The sequence below is a fragment of the Zootoca vivipara genome, chromosome 10 (genome assembly GCF_963506605.1).
Source record: "Zootoca vivipara chromosome 10, rZooViv1.1, whole genome shotgun sequence".
NCBI classification, from domain to species: domain Eukaryota; kingdom Metazoa; phylum Chordata; class Lepidosauria; order Squamata; family Lacertidae; genus Zootoca; species Zootoca vivipara.
Window position 1 is genome coordinate 60293848 of NC_083285.1, and position 25012 is coordinate 60318859.

At 43.6% G+C, this 25012-nt stretch overlaps 1 protein-coding gene across 4 annotated transcripts in view; it reads left to right on the forward strand.

The window, feature by feature from the left end:
• The window catches only part of SOX5 (SRY-box transcription factor 5), a 729285-nt gene that overhangs the window by 147260 nt on the left and 557013 nt on the right, over positions 1-25012 (forward strand). For 3 of the 4 annotated variants that reach the window (XM_035127886.2, XM_035127887.2, XM_060279173.1), the window contains exon 2: positions 9416-9595. The gene's annotated coding sequence lies outside the window, so the exon portion shown is untranslated. Of the gene's footprint in view, positions 1-977; positions 1043-9415; positions 9596-25012 lie in introns of all 4 variants that reach the window. The other variant, XM_060279172.1, reaches the window with a different exon arrangement.

A 25012-nucleotide genomic window follows, 5' to 3' on the forward strand; every position in this document is an offset into this window, starting at 1 on the left:
AGCCACCGCCCCATTTAGAGCGCCACGTGAATTTCCCTTATTTAGCAGCAACACACTTCTGAATATCTGATGGTGGGCCAAGAGGCAGAGAATGGCAATCTCCTCAGGGAAAGGAAGTTGGAGGAAATACGACTCTGAATACCAGTTGCTGGGAACAACAAGTGAGGAGAGCGCTACCATAGGTTTCTGGCCAGCCACTGTGAGAACAGGATGCTGGACTAGATGGGCCATTGGCCTGATCCATTAGGTCTCTTCTTATGTTGAGGGTTTTTGGCATATGGTGATGATTATTAACAAACGGTGGGGGAGGAAGGGTACCGTTTGTTTCAGTTCTGAGAGTTGAAACTTTTTGCAACATGCCATCATCGTTATCCTGTTGCGGAAGCCATCCAGGGAACAATGCGATTGTCTTGGGAGTCAATCATGCAAACGTGCCAGCGTTTGTATTATCAATTACTTGTCTGGGGTTTCCTCCACTCTCCTTATGTGTGGCATATAAGACTACCTAAACACTGTATTTAGACTCTCTATCAATGACAGCTCTGTCAGTCTGCCATAGGATTACTGTTTCAAATGATAATAGCTCCAGAGGCTGGAATCGGGGAATAAGGAAAAAAAAATACTTTTTTTTAACTCTTAAGGCGGCTTGTAGTTTTGAAGTAAGGAGGTGTGTGTGTGGGGGGGGGTTAGGACACCCTGCACATTGAAATCCATTCTGCAATGAAATGCAGAGTGGTTCGGCAACTTCTAAAGAACGGCTTCTTTTGAACTCTTACCCACACATGCAGTGTGGCATCGAAGCTGGAGGTTCAGAGACAAACTCTTTAACAATGCTGATCATTGTGTTCCTAGCCTGACTCCTGATTTACATTCAGCTATGCCCCCAAACTGCTTCCGTACAAGTTGTCAATGTCAAAAATAAAAAAATAAAAAAATAAAATCCCTCCCGCCGCTCCCCCCCCCCTTTCCCTTTTCAGATCTTTAGCTTGAAGGCAAAAACCTTGACTGCTTCTATGGGCAAGATAACAAAAGACATGCTGTGGTAAGATCTAATTGCATGCAGGGGAAGATCTGTTTGTCAACCTGCTCTAACACTTTCACCTGTTGCCTGCTCTTCATTCCAAAGCAATGCATTTATTAAATCATCATGATTGTCGTAGAAAGTAAAATAACATTGAAAAATTAGATACTGCATTCAGTTGGGTGTGAACAAGATGATCCGTTGGTCAATGGATTTGCCTTTCTCTTGGTTTAAGTGCTGTCCCTGTGTTGCGGACCACGCAGTCATAATTGCCCTCCTGTTACAGGGAGCCTAACCCTGCTAAATGAAGTCAGATCGGCTGTGGGAACATGCGTGCGAAATGTGACAATCAAACAATTTGACATTATTTCTCTTTAGCGTACCTGTCCATGCCCTTTTCTTTCTTTTTCCTCATTCTGATTGACTTTGGGAGACCTTTACATTCATTCTTTTTTCTTTTTCTTTTTTTTTGGGGGGGGATCAAAGACATATTTAACTAAACACCATGCTAAATGTGCCAAGAGATGTATTAACCCTCTGGAATGCTTCAGATGCTGCCATAGAAAATGGACAACAGCTTTATCCTCTTTATAGTTGAGTAACCCAGAAAGCTGCCTTGCGCTGAGTCAGGACCCATTGGTCCATGTAGTACAGTGTTGTCTGCACAGACTGGCAGCAGCTCTCCAGGCTTTCGGAGAGGGTACACCCCCATGTTTCCTTGGGAGATTGAACTTGGGACCATCTGCCTGCACTAACCACTGAGCTACAGCCCATATTCATTGCTTTGCTATCCTTAGCGTGGTGTAGTAGTAGTGGTGGAGGGTAGTGGTTAAGAGCGATGGACTCGTAATCTGGTGAACCGGGTTCATGTCTCCGCTCCTCCACATGCAGCTGCTGGGTGACCTTGGGCTAGTCACACTTCTTTGAAGTCTCTCGGCCGCACTCACCTCACAGAGTGTTTGTTGTGGGGGAGGAAGGGAAAGGAGATTGTTAGCCGCTTTGAGACTCCTTAAGGGGAGTGAAAGGTGGGATTTCACGTCCAAACTCCTCTTCTTCTTCTTCTTCTTCTTCTTCTTCTTCTTCTTCTTCTTCTTCTTCTTCTTCTTCTTCTTCTTCTTCTTCTTCTTGGAATCATAGAATCATAGAGTTGGAAGAGACCACAAGGGCCATCTGGTCCAACCCCCCTGCCAAGCAGTAAACCCATCAAAGCATTCCTGACAGATGGCTGTCAAGCCTCTGCTTAAAGACCTCCAAAGAAGGAGACTCCACCACACTCCTTGGCCGCAAATTCCACTGCCGAACAGCTCTTACTGCCAGGAAGTTCTTCCTAATGTTTAGGTGGAATCTTCTTTCTTGTAGTTTGAATCCATTGTTCCGTGTCCGCTTCTCTGGAGCAGCAGAAAACATTCTTTCTCCCTCCTCTATATGGCACCCTTTAATATATTTGAACATGGCTATCATATCACCCCTTAACCTTCTCTTCTCCAGGCTAAACATGCCCAGCTCCCTAAGCCGTTCCTCATAAGGCATTGTTTCCAGGCCTTTGACCATTTTGGTTGCCCTCCTCTGGACACGTTCCAGCTTGTCGGTATCCTTCTTGAACTGTGGTGCCCAGAACTGGACACAGTACTCCAGGTGAGGTCTGACCAGAGCAGAATACAGTGGTACTATTACTTCCCTTGATCTAGATCAGGCATCCCCAAACTTTGGCCCTCCAGATGTTTTGGACTACAATTCCCATCATCCCTTACCACTGGTCCTGTTAGCTGGGGATCATGAGAGTTGTAGGCCAAAACATCTGGAGGGCTGCAGTTTGGGGATGCCTGATCTAGATGCTATACTCCTATTGATGCAGCCCAGAATTGCATTGGCTTTTTTGACTTTCTTCTTCTCCTTCTCCTTCTCCTCATAAGCTTTAATAGAAATACACACAGTGGGATATTGCTTTAGACTCCATGGTTAGCAATTAGTATTTGTTAAGTGCCATCGCTCTGCCGGACAGTTAGTAGAGAAGCAGCCAATACACCTATGCTCTGAGGACTTACAAACTGTGTTGAGTTATTTTTGTTTTCTTCTGCTTTTATTCAATTTGAATTGAAAAAAATCAGAATAGAATTTTAAAACCTAGTGGTCTCGGATTCCATTCCCGTTAGGTCTCTGGGTCTGTGCCAAATATTCTCTAGTTTTGATCTTTGGATAGACAATAGCAAATGGAGTAAAAAGTGTTCCTGAAAAATAATCCATTCCAACCCTTTATTGGCATCATTTACAAACATTTAAAAAACAAACAAACCAACCAAAACAAATCAAAAAGAGTCCAGTGCGATCCCGTCACCAACCCATCAGTACAAACACTTGCCAAAGGGAGTGTTTCACCTCAGTGGGTCTCCAACAGGGTCTCCCACAGGGGCAGGATCCTGTAATGTACTTCAGCGGCAAAAAATCAAATAGAGGAACTCAGCTACAGTCCTGGTACACTCCTGATCTCTCCCCTGTAATAGGAAGCGTATAAGCCAGGCATCCCCAAACTTTGGCCCTCCAGATGTTTTGAACTACAATTCCCATCATCCCTGACCATTGGTCCTGTTAGCTAGGGATCATGGGAGTCGTAGGCCAAAACATCTGGAGGGCCGCAGTTTGGGGGTGCCTGGTATAAACTCTATCTCCGGTTTCCAATCTAGAATACATAGTTGGTCCAAGTATTGCTGGCGGATTTCATCGTACATTTTGCATTCAAGAACCATGTGAGCCAGAGTTTCAGTCAAGTGGGCATCACTTGGACAGATCCTGTCTTCTTCTGCCATCCCTGCAAACCTACCCCAAAGGAGGTTAGAGGGGTTAGCGTTGAACCTAGCCAGAGCGAAAGCCCTTCTTTCTTGCGGGTTGTACAGGAATTGTAAATAATTGGGAATAAATTCCTGCACCCAGGAGAGATGAAAGTAAAGAGGGAAACATGTTTTCCTCACAGCTAAGGTCAGTTCCTGTCACTCTATGTCCCATAACCTAGCTTTTAACATGGCTTTGGCGTTTGGAAAAGCCACGGCTCCTAAGAGGTCCTCTGAGAGCCCCAGTTGTCAAATATTTATATAAAACAGTTGCAATCTTGGGGAGGGGAAGGAGTCTGACAAAACTTCACTCAGTAAGGAATTTTTATCCGCTGAGAAGCAAATAATAATAAAAAAAATGATTGGGTGGGTTTTATCTTTCTACTCCATCCTGTCCCATTGCTTTGCTGGCTGCTGCTGCTACTGTGGCACCAGGGCTGGTTCTAAGGCAAGGCTGTGTGGCACAGGGCGCCGAACTGCCAGGGGGGCGCTGCGTGGCTGCGCCTGCCAGACAGCCGTGGTGGGAAATGGGGCGGGGGCGCCTGAGCGATCTTTGCACCACGGCGCCCGGGCGCCCTATACGCTTAAGATGGCCCTGTGTGGCACCGTGCCCCACCTTGTTGCTACAGCCTTCTTTTTCATGGATCAGCCAATCAGGGTTCAAGCGGTGAATAGTCATGACTCCACATAACCAGTCAGGGACCACGCAGTGAATGGGATATCATCTCAATGCTCTGTAGGCACTGCAGGGATATCACAAAGAACAAGTTGAGGATGAGAGTGAATGAAGGCAATATTTTTGCAAAAAGTACCCAAAGCTCTGAAAAACGGGCATCTTTCAACAGCATTTAACATTTGTGTGAATGCTGTGCATCAGTTTGGCACATAGTTTTCTTCTTCTAATACTTCCCCACCACAAAACTACAGCCAATAGGGAGATTGTTTCCTTTTGAAAGGTTTTGGTAGCAGAATCTGTGTCTCCTCTGGGTGTCTATATTTTTCAATAGAGAGAATATTGGACTAGGAGAGTTGAGAGAACTCAGTATTCTTGGTTCTTACACCTATGACTTTATGGAAGAATGACATAATATATGGAGATTTATTTAAGACAGATCTATTTAGAGCAGGGGGTGAAGATAATGTGACTTCAGTAGCAATCTCTTCTACTCAAAGATAGGGATATGGGATTAAAACAGTGTCTTGTGTGCGCTTTGCCAATGTTATTTTTCAGATACCCTCCATTAATTGTAGCATTTGGTGAGAGCTGGGAGAGAAGCCCAGCCTTATGAATTTTGGGAGTGGGTTTCTGGACAACTTCCCAAACTGCATCTGGAGTCTGGCACAAAACTATAGGCTTCACTGATATCCAGAGAGAGAGAGCTAAGAGCCCTTAATACCTTAATGAAAGAACACGTTAATAACAGTTAACTAATTTCATAGTGGGAGATGTTTTTAGGTGGTGTGATCTATAAAAGCTTTTATCATGCAACAGAGATGCCATCTTCTCTTGTTGATGGAGCCCCCCCCCCACATTGTCCTGATGTCATGTGTATAGTTGTGAGGAGCCTGGGGCAGAGCAGAACACCCTCTGAGCATTGATGGGGCCTGGTCCCCTAAAAAAATGGGGGGAGGAACTGCCTTAGCCCCTAAAAACTGGCTCGTATGTCATGCAATGTTATCTATGGTTGTTTAAGTGGCACAGCACGCATTGTTCATTTAGCTGCAAGAAGATAAATGACTGTCCTTTTGGAATTTGCAGTGCTCTCTCAGCACTTGGGTACCAAATTAGGACTTGGCAATTGGGCTCTACATGGTCTAAGACTTTCTAGAACTGGGTGGGACCCATGGCAGATTCCAATAAGTTTTCCCAGAAATCTGGGACAGGTCCTGTTCCAGAATAAGAGGAGTCCTGCTGGATCTAGTGAGGGAGGGAAATAGAGCAAGGGAGAGTCCCGAGGCCCTGGGGTCATTTTTGGCCCTCGGACTTGAGGTTTTCCACCCATCATACAGATTAATGAAGTTGGAGCTCCTCCACTTTCAAGTGAAACATCATAACACTCTTGGGTTAGTTTGCCTAAAAGATAATGACAAGGTGTCAAGAGCTAAGGCCCCAACAGGATGTGTCTTGTGAATACATCATTTTGCCTGGCTTTTCCCAGTGCCATCGCATAGGACCCTGTTATTATTGATTTCCTGTTTCCAATCTGTTCTCACGATACTGTCCCATTGCATTTTTATGTTATTTTTGTGTAACGCTCATTGATTAAAAAAAAAAAACCAACCACACCAAGAAGTGCATGCAGATAATAATCTCAATTAATTGCAACAAAGTCGGTTACTTTTCGGACAGCAACTTCTTGATGCTTGGGTATATTTTCCACTTTTAAAAAAATGAAACACCCAGAAACAGGAATGGATTTGTGACAACTCCAGAACTGCATAAATTACCTTCAAAACTCTGCATATACATACCCAACCATTTCCCTTTTCTCCCTCACCCTCCCTATGTGCGCTTGTGTCCTCTTTGGTGTTTATTCAACTTGTATGTATTTTTCTCCTTCCTCCATCTGGTGTCTGGTTTAATGCCAGTCTGTCTGTTACCATTTCAAGAGCAATTTAGCCATTTCAGGATTTTCTTTTTCTTTCTTTCTTTCTTTTTTTTAATTGTTGAAATAGGTGTAAAATTGAGAGCCGCCCATATGCAATATTCCCCCCCACCATCCTTTCATTACGTTTGTTTGTTGCTTTTCCTCTTTTTCTTTCTTCTCTTCCTTTCAAGCAAGTTTCTTGCCATTTACCTTTGCATTAGCATTTCCTATTGATTGGCATTTATTTAATTTTATTTTTTTTAAAAAAATCAGTGTATTATTATTATTGTGCTCTTTTGTTTGGCCATTCAAGAGCTAAAACAAAAGCTACCCAGCCCTACCAGGGGGATGCATTTGCATGCGGTGAGCGTTGCCCGGAGAAAAAGTAATTGCTAATGCATATTTATGTGGCACAAATTTGCCATTTGTTTATGCATAAAATTATCAATAGTGCGGGGCGGCCTAGCCGTAGAAAATGGTGACCTTTTTAGCTTAATAAATAGAAATCAGCTGTTATTGTGAAGAGATCAGCCATTTATTCTGTGTTGTGGGATGCAGCCGGGAGAAAGAAAAAAATGTAGATTGGTGCTGGCAATATCATTAAATGGAAGGCCAGTGACCCTTTTGGTATAGTCTATTATACTTTTATCTAATAGGGGATAAATGACTCAGGTTGGGAAATAGATTGCAATCTCCCCTCTCCCTCCTCTACACTGAACAGCAGCAAAACTTGCTGCTACACATTTTTTTGGCAATTCAGAGGATGGCTGCCATTTAGACGACTACAAACTTTTATAAAAAAATTCCTTCAGTAGCACCTTAAAGACCAACTAAGTTTTTATTTTGGTATGAGCTTTCGTGTGCATGCACACTTCTTCAGATACACTTGAAACAGAAGTCAGTATTTTGCTTCGACTCAGACCAACACGGCTACCTACCTGTAACTACAAACTTTTATTTAACTTAGACACACATTGTAGACTAATGGGGGAAACAACACACAAAATCTGGTCCCACGAGATGATGATAATAATAATAATAATAATAATAATAATAATAATAAGGCGGCTTCCAACAGAAATATTAAAATACAATAATTTCTTAAACATTAAAAGCTTCCCTAAACAGGGCTGCCTTCAGAAAGATCTGTGTCTTTCCTTGGCAAATGGACGAGAAGCATACCATACTTTGTTGGTGAGCAAGGGGTCTTTAAGCCCCATGCAGTGTTTGAAATTAGCCAGGTACCAGGCGCATTTAGCACCTGGCTATCAGCCACTTGCAACCAAGTGAAGATGCCCGGGTGCCAGGATGGCGCCTGACGTCTCCACCATCTGGAGGTGCATTCCTGGGAACCATTGGATATTAACTGTTTCAACACATTAGTGCCACATCCTGTAGAATTAGAATCATAGAAGAGTTGGATGAAACCACAAGGGCCCTCCAGTCCAACCCCCTGCCAAGCAGGAAACACCATCAAAGCATTCTTGACACATGGCTGTCAAGCCTCTGCTTAAAGACCTCCAGAAAAGGAGACTCCACCACACTCCTTGGCAGCAAATTCCACTGTCGAACAGCTCTTACTGTCAGGAAGTTCTTCCTAATGTTTAGGTGGAATCTTCTTTCTTGTAGCTTGAATCCATTGCTCCATGTCCGCTTCTCTGGAGCAGCAGAAAACAACCTTTCACCCTCTTCCATATGACATCCTTTTATATATTTGAACATGGCTATCATATCACCCCTTAATCTTCTCTTCTCCAGGCTAAACATACCCAGCTCCCTTAATATTTTATCTGCACAATTGGAATGAATTTCAGGAACCTAAATGGTGAACATTATAGTTAATTGTTGTCACTTGTCTCCACTTACCCCACCCCACTGCTGTGCTCACAGTTGTGAAGAATGTTCTTATGTTATGAATGGGTCCATGTCACCCTTAAGAAAATGAGGTCGAAATAGGCCAATATATATGTTGACTGTGCCTGGATCAAGTGACTTTTCCTGTTTCAGTCCTCAAAGCTCTTAACTAGCGCAAGGTTGTCTTCTGAACTAACCAGATGTTTAACTGAGAATCAATCACAGCCAGTCTATCATTTGGTGGTGGTGGGGATAAGACTTTAGAGTCAGCTTGCCCCAAAATGGCAACTAGACATTCCATTTTGGTGACTGCAACCTTGGTTTAAGGAGACATTTGGTGCCTAGCTTGTATGTCTGAGTTTCTAACACTGGCCCCATGAGTCCAGAGTTCCAGCACATCATCAGGGATCCTGATTGGCCAGGATCCCCAGGATCCCCTGACACTCACACCCCATTCCATAGCTGCCAAGTTTTCCCTTTTCCCGCGAGGAAGCCTATTCAGCATAAGGGAAAATCCCTGTAAAAAAGGGATAACTTGGCAGCTATGCCCCATTCTCAGGTGGCAAACTGGGGAAGGGGGCTGCCATTTTAGTGGCACAGTAGCAGGGGTGAAATTGTGGCTGCTGCTAAGTTTCCTTCCCAGAGGAAGACTTGGAATGATGGTAGACTGTGCACTAGCATCATCTGAAGAGGTACTCTGGGAAGAAAGTGTGGTGGTAGTTGGAGGTCTGAGGCCCTACTGGCAGCTTTTTATACAAACCTAACTCCTCTCTCTCCACAAATGGGTGCAAAATCGCTTCATTCGTTTCACGGCTCACCTGAAACATCCACCCCAGCCTGCCAAATACAGACAAACCCAATCATAAGAGACTCTGTAAGTTGATGATTGCTGTGATGCGCAAATGCATCATCTCCGAAGCAAAGGCTCTTTCCTTCAGATCCAGTGTTTATGCAGGTTGTATCAATTAAACCATCAATCTTTATCCTGCTTAAATGACTTACTTCTGAGTAGACATAGTTAGAATGGCGCTGTAACTGACTAAACTGATATGATTATTTGGCTAAGATTTGTGATGGCAAAATGTATGCAAAATGCTCACAGATACGTTGTTTTTTTGTTTTTTCAGCCCTTTTCCTGCTAATGACTCCATTCCCATTGCCGTGCTTTGAAGACTCTGAAGAATAGGAAAGCCTACAGCTCAGTGCTATTGGGTAGGACAACGCAAAGAAACCCATTGCACATATTGTGAAGGGCAGGCATCGCAGAGGTGTCCGATATGAAAATGCAAAAGCAGAAACTGGAAAAGGTGATTCCGCTTGAATAATTCCTATATGACCATGATTTGTGTTTGCCACTCTGATATAATGATGCATTTTTAACATTCCGCTTTGAGGCACGATCCTCTCTTTTATCGGGTTGATGGTATGGAACAAACCTCTTGTTTTCTGTCACACATGACATTTGAAGGGCAGCAGGTGTAAAAGATTATGGAACAAGACTGGTGGTGATAACTTGCCTTTGGATCCTGTTCTCCTTCCATTAAGGAGTTCCCAGCGGTGTTACATATCTACAACACCCTTGCAACATACATTCACTGAGATAGGGTTGCCATATTTCAAAAATCTCAAACGAAAAAAAGTTTTCGAGCTATTTTTGATGAAATTTGCCAAAATCTACACTTCCAAAATGGGCTTCCATACGTCCGGATTTCCACAGACATTTCAGCGATTTCTGCCCGGATACTGTTTATGAGGCCTGAATACTGGTTGGGTCCAGGAAACTCCAGATGTATGGCAACCCTATCCGAGAGGTTTTGCCAAGGCCTTTTGGTGGACTTTGTACCTGAGATGGACTCTTGAAACCCAGTCCTGAGTTTGTTTTTTGTTTATTTGAGGAACTCATCAGCCATATAAGCAAAGAACCTCTAAGCAGTGTATGTGAAACAGTTTATAGCAATTGTTGTTGTTGTTTAGTCGTTTAGTCGTGTCCGACTCTTCGTGACCCCATGGACCAGAGCACGCCAGGCACTCCTGTCCTCCACTGGCTCCCGCAGTTTGGTCAAACTCATGTTGGTGGCTTCGAGAACACTGTCCAACCATCTCGTCCTCTGTCATCCCCTTCTCCTAGTGCCCTCAATCTTTCCCAACATCAGGGTCTTTTCCAGGGAGTCTTCTCTTCTCATGAGGTGGCCAAAGTATTGGAGCCTCAGCTTCACGATCTGTCCTTCCAGTGAGCACTCAGGGCTGATTTCCTTAAGAATGGATAGCTTTGATCTTCTTGCAGTCCATGGGACTCTCAAGAGCCTCCTCCAGCACCATAATTCAAAAGCATCAATTCTTCGGCGATCAGCCTTCTTTATGGTCCAGCTCTCACTTCCATACATCACTACTGGGAAAACCATAGCTTTAACTATACAGACCTTTGTAGGCAAGGTGATGTCTCTGCTTTTTAAGATGCTGTCTAGGTTTGTCATTGCTTTTCTCCCAAGAAGCAGGCGTCTTTTAATTTCATGACTGCTGTCACCATCTGCAGTGATCAAGGAGCCCAAGAAAGTAAAATCTCTCACTGCCTCCATTTCTTCCCCTTCTATTTGCCAGGAGGTGATGGGACCAGTGGCCATGATCTTGGTTTTTTTGATGTTGAGCTTCAGACCATATTTTGCGCTCTCCTCTTTCACCCTCATTAAAAGGTTCTTTAATTCCTCCTCACTTTCTGCCATCAAGGTTGTGTCATCTGCATATCTGAGGTTGTTGATATTTCTTCCGGCAATCTTAATCTTAATCTTATAGCAATTAGCAATATGCAAATAAGTTCAGGGAAAAAATAAAAACAAGTATGCCAAACTTGTTTACATGCTCAGGTAGGCTTCCAAAAAATGAATTGTTTTTACCAGGAGTCTGAAACAACAAAACAGATATGTCTGCTGTTGGTACACTGAATGCTAAACACCTAACAGATGTGGAGTGAACATTGTATTGTGCAAGAGTGCAATTTCTGCAGATCTAGGTGGTAAAGCAGACATATAAGGAACAAGGCGAGAGAGAAGTTTACTGGTTCCATACTGTTAAGGGCTTTATGTACCACTAGTAAGATTTGAAATTGGCTCAGCAACCAGGGCAGATCTATGAGCAGAGGTGTGATACAGTGCTGGGATCTCACTCCTGACATCAATCATGCTGAAGCATTTGACACTAACTGCTGTTTCCAAAAGCAACCACAAGGGAAGCCCCACACAGACTGCGTTGCAGTAATCCAGCCTCGAAGGTTCAATGTTTCAGCGCTTATCAACAAAATTAAAAAAATCCTTCCAGTAGCACCTTAGAGACCAACTATGTTTGTCATTGGTATGCGCTTCCGTGTGCACGCACACTTCTTCAGGTACACTGAAACAGAAGTCACCAGACCCTTATATATAGTGAGAGGGTGGGGAGGGGTATTACTCATAAGGGTGGTAGGAATGGGTGATTGACTGATAGGTGTGGTAAACCTGTTGACGACTGTTAACAACTGTAATTGGTCTTACAGGAAAAAAAACAAGGGATGGCTAAAAATAGTTTACCACCCAGTGAGGGTTAGACCTTGCACTTGGCATGTGCATGGAACAAGATGAGGTGGTCCAATGGATTGTTCCACTTCAGATGGATGGTGGGTAAAATAATTTCTGAATGCTGACTGGTCTCCCTGCAAGTAGAAATCTCTCACCGAACCAGAACAGACTTAGGCCTCACTTAGAACCATTTTCTTTGTAAGGTATTTTTCTTCCAGTATGGGGTTGGTTTGCTTTGGTTGGGAGAACCTTTTGTAAATGGTGTACCTCCACATGCAATCTAAAGTGGTCTTGTTCGCTCCACCTCGGGACTCTACAACTTCATTCTGCTGCACTACAGACCAAGCTTTATGCACAGCTCATGAAGGAAAACTCCCATTTTTAAAATTATATAATCCAAAGCGTTCAGCTTGTGGTCTGAAGGACACTGTGTCCCCATTTTATTGACAATCACAGAGTGGTATTTTACATCAGTATATATTTGAATATATCATCTTATATAAAAGGTTTCTTTTTATTTCCAGCAGCTCTCTGATTCACCTTTGACTCCTAACTGCAATTAATCAGCCTTCACTTCTAAGTGAGTTTATCAAACAAGAAATCACTTTTCACCCATCAGCAGGGGTCACATATCTAGACAGCAAAATGCATACTTTATAGGGAGGATAAAGTATTTCTGCCAGTTGCTAAACTATTTCTGAATAATTAAGGGTCACAGAGTAATGGCTCACTTTGAGTTTGACTTTAAGGCCTTTGGTGCGACAGAGGTCGCCAGCCGTTGAGAAAGAACCACTTCTTTCTTTCGGTATTTTGACTGCCTAAAAACCAAATGTTGTTCCTTAGAACTTGGAACTTCCAACTCCTTGCTTTATATGGGTGAGTGGGGATAATAGCCAATTGTTGTTGTTTAGTCGTTTAGTCGTGTCCAACTCTTCGTGACCCCATGGATCATAGCCAATATCTATTTGCAAATGAACTGGCGAATGCTGACTTTTACCAGTCATTCTTAACATTTATTTTAGGAGGCCAGCGGTAAATGTTAGAAATGCTTCATATTGTGAGGTTTGTCTTTAACATTTACAGTACACCTGTGACATGGAACATGTCTGTTAGCTGTGGCTGAGGACAAGATTTACAATGCAATCCTAGGCATGTCATAGATTGCATCCTTATTAAAAGCACCAAATCACATCATAATTTCTTCCCTTGATCTCTTAAATGCTTGGAGAAGGATGCTTCCTAGTGCATGAAGAAAGCAAAGGCATTATAGGAAACGGAGTATCAGAACTACATTCGGCTCTCTGATGATCACACTCCCTGCTGGCACAATTCCCGTGTTGGGAAGGGTAGGCACCATAAATGATGGTAAATCATTTGCTAAATTGATGACATTTACCGTAAGAAAGGGAGAGGGAAGAAGGAAGTTTTCCGAAATTTGTTGAGCAACAACCTTCACAATGTGAAAGCTAACAAACCCAGATGATTTATTTTATTTTATTTTTTTGTAATTGTCTGAAGATTCAGAATTGTATTGGTGAATGTTAAAATTCACCCAAATTTGACTCCTTGGTATATGTCTGAAAAATAGGGACATTTTCATACATCCTTGGGATTGTCAGCATTCATGGACATCAACAAGCTCCCAAATCTGGGCATACAGAAATAAATGCTGATAAACACATTTAGGAGTTAGTCAGCATCCGCAGGTGTGTCTGCGAGGTTTTGGACATTTTGAACATTTCTCTGGGATCGTCTGAATTCAAGGATAAAAGGGAGGCAGGACATGATGCTATCAAGTGTGGGGGTACTACTGACTGATTTAGGGTAGATTGCCTGTTTCTGGGGAGCTTGCTTGCATTGTAGTTTATTACAGTGGTGCCTTGACTTACAAATTTAATCCGTTCCGAAGGTCGAAAAATGTGTAAGTTGAAAAGCGCCATTGGAAACGTGATTTCCCATAAGAATGCATTGGAAATGAAAAAAATTGCAAGTCAAAGCAACCCCATTTAAAAATTCGTAAGTCGATAAAACCCTATCTAAAACCGCCGCGGTTTCCGTTCGGATGTTGAGAAATTTGTAAGCGTGTGGCCATTTGCCTCATTCGTAAGTCGAAAAATTCGGTTGTCAAGTCGTTTGTAAGTCGAGGTACCATTGTATTTTTGTAGGCATGTAGAAGAAGAAGAGTTTGGATTTGATATCCCGCTTTATCACTACCCGAAGGAGTCTCAAAGCGGCTAACATTCTCCTTTCCCCTCCTCCCCCACAACAAACACTCTGTGAGGTGAGTGGGGCTGGGAGACTTCAAAGAAGTGTGACTAGCCCAAGGTCACCCAGCAGCTGTATGTGGAGGAGCGGAGACGTGAACCCAGTTCCCCAGATTATGAGTCTACTGCTCTTAACCACTAAACCACACTGGTGTGGTGTTTTGCCTGCTATGGGCTGCTGGCAGTGCTTCACATTGCTATTAGTAATTCTATCTGGGCATTTTGTGGGGCCTGCTACAGTTTCTTAGATTTCCAAATGTACTCCCAGATGATTGGATACCCTTGGAGTAAGGAGTAAGCATTCCACAAGAGACCTGTGGAGTAGAAATGAATTTTCTGCATGCAATCAAGTATGTATACAGAGTTAGCTTACCGTTGATTGGTTATTTTGAGTGATGGATATTTGAAGAATTCAGTTTGACAAAATACATTTGAATGCATAGTTAAATATGAATTCTGCTGCACGTTGGGTTAATGTGGATATGGGATGGAACGGATTGATGAGTGAATATGTGGGGAATTGACATTCCTACATTGCAGGAGGTTGGACGTAGGTGACACTTGTGTTCTTTTCCAACTCTGCAATTCTAAGTCGTCACATCTGTTCACCCCTAGCCACCACCAGCTAGAATAACCAATGCCAGGTTTGATGGCCGAGTGGTCTAAAACAATATTCAGGTGTCTTTGTATGCTGGAAGCCCCATACTGTGCAATATATTTAGGAGCAAATAAATAAATAAATCCCAGTGTTGCTATGCCCTATAGTGAACTAAATGTGCTTGCAGGGAAGAATCATGGGAAAACAAAACAGATCTTAGCTCCAGGCTTTTTCATTGAGTTATTTGTGGGCAAGTTGGGGTAGGGGGAGCGAAAATGGTCATTGGAAAAATTATGAAAAATACTTTGATGGTCCTTTAAAGTCACTCAGCTGAGAGCGAGTTCCCAAATTGCAGAACATGTAAAGCATCGACTGCTTAATCCCGCGGCTGCTGTTGGGAGCAAGAAGGCATCAGCATAAATATGTATATTTTAACTAAGAGCAGCCAAAGAGTAGACGATCGGAGTGCATGGAACACCAAGAGAGTGAGGAAGCAGCTATTTTAGCTAATGTAATGTAATATAATAGAAGACCCAAACTGCCACAGCAGAACTTGCTGCATAATTAGATTGTAAATCTTCTCAGCTGAGGAACTTTTGCCCGGGGTCAAGTTGTCGAAGTAATAATCCATTCTACATAAATTAGAAGATTCGAGCTGCTTGGCCACATTGTTACCGTTCCCTTTGTTTTCTTCTTTGTACCACAGCCCCCCACCCCACCCCCAAATGTAATATTTTATGTGATCTCTGGGACAAAAACAGACAGACACACACCCACCCAATGATCAGCAAATTTGGGGAAGATCTATTTAAATGCGAATTGCCCATAATTTCTCGGTTGACCCTGTTAAAAAGGCACCCAAGAAGCTCAGTTGTGATTAGGTGGAAGTCAAATGAGGCTAAGAGTAATGGACGTGGCACGTCAAAAAGACATACTGCGTCTGGCATGGGAAGAAGATGGAGGAAAAGGGCAAGGTGTTTTAAGAGCTGTGATGGCTGGTGCCCTTTGGAACTAGTAGGGTGGAGGACAGGGAGGCCACCAGTAGGTGGTGCCAGAGCCAGTCCCAGGGTAGAGTCAACTCATTCTAGTTTTGTCCTCCCATGTGAACTTAGACTCACAAAATGGTTAGGGGGTATGCGTCCCCCTGAGTCCCCCCAGGAAAAAAGCACTGGCTGGATGCTGAGGAGTTGGTAGGAGACGCCATCTGGGGAAACCCCAGGGGGGAAAGGTTCAGAGCCACAGGGTTGGTGGTGGGGCAACGATGAGAGGTCAGAGGGAGAAGACTGGGAGGAGGAGGAGGTGTTGGAGGCTGAAGGGGCAACAGGGTTTAGTGAGCTGGAAGAGGCTGTGGCTGAAAGCAGTACAGATTCAGGGGCAGGAGAGGGAGGGGGGAGAGACAGAAATGAGGCAGGTTGCTGAAGAAGCCAGGCAGTCTCCCCGTCCTTTTGTGACTGGCTTCCCTCAACCTTGGTCTCCCAGAACACAGTGAGAAATGAGAAGGACAGGGCAATGAGTAACAAGAAAGCAGAGCCTTGGGCTGCTGGGTAAGGAACCTTACAGAGTGGTGGGAAGGCGGGGACCTTCAGTCCTCACAACTGCCTCATTGCGGCAAGACCTACGGGGAAGAGTTGCTGTGACCACTAGGCCTGCACTGTTTGGTTTCTTTGAATAAAGAGTTAATTTCACTGACACCAGTTTTATTGCTGACCTTCATGTGGCAGTTGGCAGGCTCTGTGAGTGTGCATGTGTATGTAATCACCCCTTTCTCTGTATGTGATTGTTTCATTCCCCGTGTGTGTGTGTGCAAAATCACTGCTTTCTCCCTCTCTGTGTGCCCCTTTCCTTCCTTGGCTAAGATTTGCAGACTGAGATTGGTAAGGCAGTGCCCAGATGCGCTAATCAACCAACCTACTCTGCTCAAGAGGATCTCAAAGATAGCAAAGTCCTATTCACAGTTAGGGGGTTCTGCAGAACCACAGGGCAGTGGAGCAGGGCCCGGGTCCATAGTTTTCCCCTAGATATGGGTGGCAAGGCCAGCGAAGCTGCACAACTTCTCCCACCAACACGGTCCCCACTAGCCAGACCTTGGATTGAGGAAATTGTCCGAGTCTGTCAATTAAAATTTCCCTCTGTTTCTCATTTTTTCCAGCTCTCCACATTTTTGCTTTTTCTCTTAATAAACACATCTTTGTCTGCAATTCTGCCAAATCAACACCTTCTTGCAAGCAGTTTCTACTAATATCTGAAGAAGTGTGCATGCACACAAAAGCTTATACCAGAACAAACTTAGTTGGTCTATAAGGTGCTACTAGACATTTTTTAATACACACACACACACACACACACACTATATATATATATATATATATCAGACCCCTGACCATTAGGTCCAGTTGTGACCGACTCCTGGGTTGCGTGCTCATCTCGCATTATTGGCAGAGGGAGCCGGCATACAGCTTCCAGGTCATGTGGCCAGCATGGCAAAGCCGCTTCTGGTGAACCAGAGCATCACACGGAAACGCCGTTTACCTTCCTGCTGTAGCGGTCCCTATTTATCTACTTGCACTTTGACATGCTTTTGAACTGCTAGGTTGGCAGGAGCTGGGGCCAAGCAACGGGAACTCACCCCGCCACAGGGATTCGAACCGCCAACATTCTGATCGGCAAGCCCTAGGCTCTGTGGTTTAACTCACAGCACCACCCGTGTCCCAACTGCATATTAGGTATGCTTTTATTTCTAGCCTGCACTCTAGTTGTACACAATGCCAATGAATCTTCCCCCATATGGCTAGAGAACGATCTTGAAAAATTTGGGCAAATGTTTATTTTTGTTTTAGTTCTTCTTTTCTATTGTAACATAGTAATGATCATTATGCTACAATGAAAAAGGAAGTACCGAAACAAACAAAAAAATCACCCAAATGGTGCAGTTGCAGGGCACCGTACAATGTAACAGAAAAGCAAGCAAAAAAATAAGACAAAGAAATGGTAACAAACCAAGGCTTCAATATATCCTGAACTGCCATGGTTGGTGAATGTTGAGCACCTAAGTCCAAAACATAAGAAATAAACTCCCAACAGATGGCATTCTGACCCTCCATCCCTCTTTAAACATGCACTTACGGTATTATTTTCTGCAACAGCTAAAGTCCCTAAGTTCTTATACCATGAAGACAAATGTACATTTTTCAAGGTTTTCCATTGCTGGGCTATTGAAGTCCTAGCTGCAGCCAACATCCATGACTTTAGAATGACAAGCTTTTCATGTGATCAGCCCACATATTTAGCAATGGCAGTTATGGGAAGGCCTAAAGAAGTGATTTAATTATTTCAGATATTTCTTGAGACCAGAATGATGAAAGAAGCATGGATTTTGAAGGGTAGTTGGGTTTTGGTTTGCAAATTGTTGTTGTTGTTGTTGTTGTTGTTGTTGAGTCGTGTCCGACTCTTCACAAATTGTTGTAGGAAGGGCAAATCGGGTAGGTTTGTGTTAAAGCATGGCCCAAACCAAATCGAACCTGCATCCTTACCTACACATAATTAAGCATAAAGGGGACTTAGAAGAATCGGGCATCCTTGGCAGCAGAAAATAACAATGTGAGCAAAGAAGGGAGGGGCGGTCAGGGGAAGAAAGAATCCTAAGGAGAAAATTAAGATCTTCTCTCCCTGATTCAAAACAACCTGCTCTCATTACCACGTTTGTAACTTTAATTACAATCTCCCTATTCAGTGTTGAGGTTCCTTTCACCTTTTAAACTGCTCTGTGTTATTACTCAACAGCAAAGGAACATTGCCTTTTGTGTAGGAACTCCAAAAATAAAAAAGAAATCAAGACCTCAAGACTGCTTGTGAGGCAGAAATAATCCAACCATTATTTCTGGTGTAAAAGGTTCGTGAATTGCATCATTTGCCTAGAAGCTCTTTTCCAACCTAATAACTCCCTGGCATAATGACCTAAAAGGGTTTTTGAGAAATATTTATATATATATATACTTTGGCCCATATTACTATATGATGGGAGGGGAGCCCTTTATTGGCTGGGGGTTAACCACTAAGTTAAGCTATAGCTGCTTACTTGGAAAAATCACAAATGTTCTTATTCTCTTAAGTCAGAAAAGTAAAATATCAAAGTAATCCAAGAGTGTGAGAGACTGCCAGAGTTTAATTTTTTTTTGGAAAAAATATATCTTATTGCTATAATGACCTCCGTGATGGTCATTTAACTAGCTTTTTAATCCCTTTGAGGAAAGCTTTCTTCCTTGGGGGAAAAAAAATCCTCTTCTTTAACCTGCCTTGGGCAAAAATCATCCGTACCAAACTAAAAATATAGCAGAACTATAAATCCTCACTTAAACTTAAGCACCCTTCATTGCAGAGAGTTGGAAGAAGAGAATGATGGTGTTGGTGATGATGAGCAGGTCTGGACTTTCAAAGGCTTTCATGGCTTGGGCAGAAGCTGCACTCTGCAGTGGGGTAGAGCTGTTACGCTACATTTTGGGGAAAAAAAACTTCCTTAAAGGCACTTAAATGGACAGCTCTGGGCCTCGGCCATGGTCTGTAACCAAATGTTGGGCATCTTTGAGAAGCCACCTCTCCCTTCCCCGTTAGTAGTGTCTTCTATGAATTTTTTGAAGGTAGAAGAGCGGCTTGGACCACTTTGGATTGCAGGTGCAGTGTTTTAATTACCCTACTTTTTGTATAGAAATGAATAAATAACCCATAAAAAATAAATTCCAACACATCAGGAAGAAATGTTGGAGCCCAGGCCACCCCCCCCCACTGTGCTAATTTTTCAATTTGCTCCCAAGTCTCCTATGGGGATCGAACCTGCAACCTTGGCGTTATCAGCGCCATGCTCTAAGCAACCGAGCTATGCAGGCCAATGTAGGAGTGCATTCAAATGAGACTCCTCCCACCTGCAGCATGGAGTGGCACCATCCATCCTCTCACCAGAGGCTTCCCTTGCTTCATCCTCTGCTCAGGGTGATGCAAGTAGACCTCACTGCAGAGTTACCGTGTTTCTCATATTATAAGACAAGTCTTACATTTATTTTTTCCTCAAAAAAAACGCACTATGGCTTATTTTCAAGGGATGTCTTATTTTTTTCCTCCTCCTCCTCCTGCCGCGGCCGGCATTGCTGCTGCGCCTATCACTATGTCTTATTTTCGGGGTATGGCTTATATTCCTTGAATGCTTAAAAATCCTGCTATGGCTTATTTTATGGGTATGTCTTAAAATATGAGAAACAGGGTACCTCCCTCTCCTCCATAGGTTCCTTGGACTACTGCTTTGAGTAGGAAAACGCTGACTCCTCAATTGCATGCCCAAAGGATGGTCCCAATCCAAACCCACTACCTAGCAGTCACATTTCCCCCCCCCCACTTCCCTTAGACAGGATTACATTCAAGGTATCTCTGTTCTATTAGCCATGGTTGTCTCTCCCATCAAAGCCCACCGGGTTCTTTTCAGGGGCCTCTCCAAACAATGAGTGCAGTGAGGCTGTTCTGTCTAATTACTCCAAGACAGGGATGCTAAAGAGGAATTAATGACAGTTGACAAGTGCAATTAATAATTATAGCAGAGCTGCGAGTCATGCAGCAGGCAGATGACAATAACAGGGTAACCGTACATGACAGCTCTTCAAATGCCTCTCTTCTCTCTCTCTCCCCCCCCTCTCCTCTTCCTCCCTTTTCTCTCCTTTAATGTGAATTGAGGTACAGAAGAAATGCTGACAGCAGGGTGCGGGGCATGCAGAAGATGTAAGCCAGCCACCCCCAAAGTCCCCAGTCCCTCCCTCCCCAGAGATGACGGCCCCCATCACACTGGTCAGGAAGTCACCCTTTTCGTACATGTTCTCACTAGTTCTTGCTATCAGGTGGTGTGTGTGTGTGTGTGTGTGTGTGTGTGTTTTTCCAAGGCTGCTTAAAATTCATCTGGGAAGGCTGGAAGGAGGAAGGGGACAGGCAAAGGCAGCAGCGGCAGAGCCAGAGTTGAAGTGGTATTTCCATATCAAAGGCCAGGCAGTTGGCTGGGAATGGTAATTAAAGTACCCAGATTTCATCTCCTTGGTCAGCTCATGAAAGAGGAGCTGGGGAGGAAAGATGCAGAGAGAAATTAGAGAGAAGGTTCCCCCCCCCCAATTTCTTCTTCCCTTTAGTCTCCAATATTGCGAGCAGAGCATTAAATGAAAGTTGGGCTAAAAGGTAACCTACCACTTCAGTTTTGAGGTCTAATGGTATGTATGTATGTATATGCATTTATTGATATGTTAATTTCACACGGAGGAATACTGTTTGTTCAGGTACGCATCTACGACTTCTCCTGTTGATCTCTGAGATCATAGAATTAAAAAGTTGGAAGAGACCCAGGCCCAGGTTAGAGTTTAGTCCTGCCCAGACCTTGAACACTGGCTCTCTCAGATGTGGAGTGAAGGGAGCTGGACCCCCCAGCTGATCTCCATGTTGTTATTTTTATTCTTTGTTGAATTTATATACCGCCCTATACCCGGGGGTTTCATGTTGCCAATGATGTGGAGGAGCCATCAGACTGGACGTCCTCCACACCAGTGCATAGATTTCTGACCTGCTTTCAGACCCTCCTCATCTCCCCCAGGGCCAGAAGCTCGCTTCCTGCGGCTGCCGCAAGCTGGTATTCAGAAGCATTGCTACCTTGGACAGTGGAGTCAGAGCTTAGCCATTCGGGCTAGTTGCCATTGGCAGCCCTCTCTGCCATGAATTAATCTGGTCCTCTTTTAAAACCATCTAGGCTGGCGGCCATCACTGTCTCCTATGTGAACAAGTCAAACTGCTGTGTTAGCAGCCCCAAAGTGACCTCCCTGGGGCACAAGCCTGGGCAGTATGTATGGAAGTCCTGGGCTGCCCAGGCAACAAGACCACCCCCCTCCCCATCAGCTTCACTGATCCAAAGGAATGTGGTCCAGAGGAAAGCAGAGGAAGACATTTGGCACCAGTAGGGCTGCAGAAGGAGGTATACAAGGCACCATTCAATCGTCTTAGGGACTCCAGTCCAGATTGTGTAGGGTTTACTCCAGGTGTCCTCAACCTCGGCCTTCCAGATGTTTCTGGTCTACAACTCCCATGATCCCTAGCTAGCAGGACCAGTGGTCAGGGATGATGGGAATTGTAGTCTCAAAACATCTGGAGGGCCGAGGTTGAGGAAGCCTGCTTTACTCCTTAGTCTTTTTTTCCGTCCAAAAGACGGGCAGCAGAGGTTTAGGATCAGAGTTTTCCTTCTCCTAGATTCCCAAGTTGGCAAGCCCCATCTGTCCTTCACTTCCCTATACAGCATGTGCAGAAACCACCTTCTTGACCATTGGACCTGCTATTGGTCTTGTCCGCTTACTACAAAAGAAGTAAAATGTACAGTGAAATATACAGTATTTGTACTTTAGCTTGGTACTTTTAACTTAGTACTTCAAACTTAGCATCCAACTTTTCCACCTCCTTCTTTCCTCCCCACGTTCATATTGGCAATCAGCCATATGGGTTTTGGCCCACTCCTTTTCAATAAACAAAACTGCAATCAGGAAGCTGGCTAGATCAAATAGGATTCGGTGGGTCAGGGATGCTGATCGCAGGGTCTGGGTTGGTTCATGTGGGGAGAGGAGGTCTTTGAAGAACTGGGGTCCTGAGACACATGAGGCTTTCTAGGTCAAAACTAGTACTTTGTTTTTTGTTTTGTTTTTAAATCAATTTTTATTAGATTTTCACTTAACAAATCAATCATATCAAACCAATTATTCCAAATTATACAAATATATATCTATTAAACTAAATATTATGCCAAATTATAAAAATTTTGCTTCCCCATGCTTCAAATTCTGAGGGTTCTGAATATCGATTATTGCTGCCATTCTAATCAAAGTTCCAAGTTCTTTCCAGTTCTTTTAATCCAACATAGTCCAGATCTTTCCCAACAGTTCTAATAATATTGTTCAATTCCAAAACTAGTACTTTGTACTGAGCTTAGAAACTTCATTGGTAGCCAGCACAGTCATGCCAGAAATGGTGTTATTAGCCTGAACCAACAGGGCTCTCCTTGGGTAAGTTGTCACAGGCAGGGGTGGTCCATGACATTTTGCTGCCTGAGGTGCAGCACCCCTCACCAAAGTCAAGAAAGATACCGGTAGTAGCCAACGTTGGTCAAGTTATTTTGTCACCTGAGGCAGCAAAGCCCACAAGCACCTTTCCCTGGAAGCAAAACTGCTTGCTGCTCATTGATGACACCATTAGGCTGCCTCACTCTGCCTAATGGTAGGGCTGCCTTGCTTATGGGACACCGTATGTTCTTAATTGTGACTATATCAAGCGGGGAAAATGGGAGATAAATTGCCATAGCATTTACATGTGCCTGACTAACTACGAATGATGTCCATTGTGTCATTGTTTAAAAGCAATTGATATAATTTCAGCTTCCTGGAACGTTTCCCACCTCCATCCAAGTTTTATTTTGCATTTGGTTTGGAGATTAATTTAGATCAATATCAGGGATTGACCACCTCACCCCTTGCCTACAAGATGCACAGACTTGCAGAATCTCTTCTCTTTTCATCTTCCAGACTTTCTTCCTCTCTTTAAGTCCCCCCGCCCTCTCTCTCTGTCTCTTAAGCTCAAATGCATCAATTTATACCTGGATGTGTGTGTTTAAAAAATAATAATAGTTTGCTACAGGGGCTCTGAAAGGAATAAAAATGTGGCCATTGTGCTTCCCTCATTTGTCTCTCCCCCTCCACCCCCACCCCCAGTATCGATTTATCAGCGGAGAGAAATTACTCGCTAGAAGAGAGGATGCCAGTTGGAATGACATTTACTTCTTCGTAGAGGGAGGCTCTACGGCGGGTTTCCATGTAACCCAGATATTGGAGCTGTAAAAGGCCTTGTAACAAGGTTTAGTGCAATGATTTGATCGTGTGGTGCACCTTTGCTGTCATAATAACAGCCACTCAGCTGGAGCCAAGGCCCTTCAGTTATGGTCAACTTTTTCTGTCTTGCACTCCCCCCCCCCCATCCTGCTTTTTACACAGACAAATGAACTAGTTTTACTTCCACTCTCTGTTCTCTCTCTCCACCCCACCATCAAAATTTCTGGAACAAAAGCAGGATCACAGAAGTCTATAACATACAAGGATTTGGGCTTTCATGTCATTGAATTAATTTTTTCTTTTTTTAAAAAAAGAGAGAAAGGCAAAATGCACCCTTATTAATCATTTGAGCTTCTTTATATCTTCCCCTTTTCTAGTGAAATAACTCTTATGATTTTTAATTCACCAAAGCGAATCTTCTTCACCAGTGATTGTAAGTTACATTTGCCTAAGGCTACAATTACCTGCAAAATGAAAGGCTTTTGTTTTTTCCAAAACTACAACATGGAGTGGGGTTAATAATTTTATACGTGCCACACATTAAAATGTGCTTGTTTGGATTGAGGGTGAAGTTTGCGCACAGTTCTGACCTGATATCCTGGCCGATTAGTTGCCAGCCTCAGTTCAAAGTGCAGGTTTTGACCTATAAAGCCTTAAATGGCTAAGGACTGCAATACCTCAAGGACCGCCTCTCCCCATATGAACCGACCCAGACCCTGCAATTGTCGCCTGGGACTTTTCTTCATGTGCCTCTGCCCCAAGAGGTCTAGGGTGGTAACAAGAGAACAGGACTTTTCTGCAATGGCTCCCCATTTGTGGAATGCTCTCTCCAAGGAAACTCTCCTGGCTCTTCCATTGCATATATTTAGGCACCAGGCAAAAACTTTCCTCTATAACCAAGCCTTTGGCCTTTAGCTATCTGTGGCCTTCTCGAAGTGATGTGGGATGCTTTAAATGTATTTCTTTCTCCTCTTGATTTCAAGGTATCTTATGGGCTGTGGGGCTGTCTGTTTCTTTGTTTGGCTGGTTATAAATCCCTTTGGGTTGCTCTGAGCAAAATAAAGCGACCAATTAATTAATTAAAAAATACCCTTCAGTGGCTGATTCTCCATGTCATGTCACTAGGAATTACACTTACAAACCATCGAGCATGATGGTTTGTTTTGAATCACAGCCATCCAAAGATGCTGTGAAGCAGGATTATTATATAAGGTCTGTTATTGGTGAAGTGGAAGCCATAGGCCTATGGAGCCTTGACACTTGCCATTGGACACAAAGTGATACAGAAGCGATGCCAAGGTATTTTCAGACCTTGCCTTTCGTTGGTGATTTCTTTTGCCAAGTTCAGGAAGGGCTTTATAAAATGAGGCCAGCTGTTCCTTGCACTCTCCGGGCTCCTCCAGACCACCTGTTCATCAAGCAGCTGTCTTGA